The sequence below is a fragment of the Cyprinus carpio genome, chromosome B20 (assembly GCF_018340385.1).
Source record: "Cyprinus carpio isolate SPL01 chromosome B20, ASM1834038v1, whole genome shotgun sequence".
Classification (NCBI taxonomy): domain Eukaryota; kingdom Metazoa; phylum Chordata; class Actinopteri; order Cypriniformes; family Cyprinidae; genus Cyprinus; species Cyprinus carpio.
Genome location: NC_056616.1, coordinates 24,907,555 through 24,909,137, shown reverse-complemented (window position 1 = coordinate 24,909,137; position 1,583 = coordinate 24,907,555). Strand labels below are relative to the sequence as shown.

General features: G+C 25.8%; 1 protein-coding gene across 1 annotated transcript in view; it reads left to right on the top strand.

Moving 5' to 3' along the window:
• mettl24 (methyltransferase like 24) overlaps positions 1 to 860 on the top strand; it is a 17,644-nt gene extending 16,784 nt beyond the window's left edge. Inside the window, exon 7 of the mRNA XM_042746539.1 lies at positions 1 to 860. This exon is cut by the window's left edge and continues 378 nt beyond it. The gene's annotated coding sequence lies outside the window, so the exon portion shown is untranslated.
• Positions 861 to 1,583: the final 723 nt, after the last annotated feature.

Sequence of the window (1,583 nt, the reverse complement as noted above, 5' to 3'; positions counted from 1 at the left end):
GAGGATGTGTGAGAACGTGACATATGTGACCCTGGAGCACAAAACCAGTCATAAGGGCCAGTTTTGCAAGACTTATACATTATCTAAAAGCTGAATAAATAATCTCTCCATTGATGTATGGTTTGTTAGGAGGACAATATTTGTCTGAGATACAACTATTTGAAAATCTGGAATCTGAGGGAGCAAAAAAATCTAAATATTGAGAAAATCATCTTTAAAGTTGTTCAAATGAAGTTCTTAGCAATGCATATTACTAATCAAAAATTAAGTTTCTAATCATTTTGGCCACCACTGTATATAATCTATTATTAATAGCTATCATTTTTGTGAAAAGAGCAGGTGTAAACATCCAAAATGCATTTGAGATGTTAAAATGACTATTTTATTTTCAGTACAGAATAAAATATGTGTATGGTATATTTTTAAAACATGTTTCTTGATAAAAACGGGTTGAATTCAGATATTCAGATAAACAGGGTGAACTGAATTCAGTCAACATTTGTACAAAAGGACTATTTTGCTATGTTTTCAGTACAAAACAGAATATATTTATTGTTTTTTGTCAATGTTGCTTGATAGAAATGAGTTGAATTGAGAAATTCAGACCACTTTATGAATATGAGCAAACCGGAATTCACTCAACATTGTGTGTAAATACAGTGTGTATAAAATATATTTGTCACATACCTTGACTGTTGAGATTGCTGAAGTGCATTCTGGGATTGTCTTGTTCATGAAGGGATGACTGAAATGTTTTGTATAATTACAAACCTACTGTTGTGCAGTTATGATATATGCTTCTGTAGAAACAGCAGATGTGCTTTCCCATAAAATAAATGAATAATAAGTGTTTATCAGCATGAAGACGTAGCAAAGTAGCTCTTAGCATGGAATCAGGAATCACACTCAACAATCATATCTATAACCTAAAATTCAAATATTCCGAAAAATATTTTATTTAATCATATTATAAATCAATAAATTTTACTATTGCAAATAATTCTATTGCACTGTAAATATAAAATTTAATAAAATATTAATAATATTTATTATTAGAATTATTCCGAATAATTTTACCTAAATTATAAATTTAAATGAAGAAATAATAATAATTATTATTAGTAGTAGTAATAAAATTTAAGTTATTAAAATTAATTAAAATATTAAAAATGCCATTATACTATTGTTAAGTAAAAATATTCAGAATAATTTCTCAAATTATAAAATGTTAATGAAAAAAAATAAATAAATTATATACTGTATATAGATATATATATAAGAAATAATAGTAATAATTATAATAATCATTATTCAGAATATTTAAATTACAATTAAATAAAAGAAATATTACAATTGTAATACTACTGTAATGAATATAAAAAAAAAATCATATGCATTTATTGAGAATTAAAATGCGGCTATATTACACTATAATGTCTTACAGTCAATTTGAGTTTATTCCCTCATTAAAGATGCTCAAGTATATTTTTTATGCCTCTGATCCAATGCTTTGTTGTAATTCATTGTCTTTAATGAAGAAACGTCTATGTTGACAAAGAACGGGACGATTTCAGAGACATTTA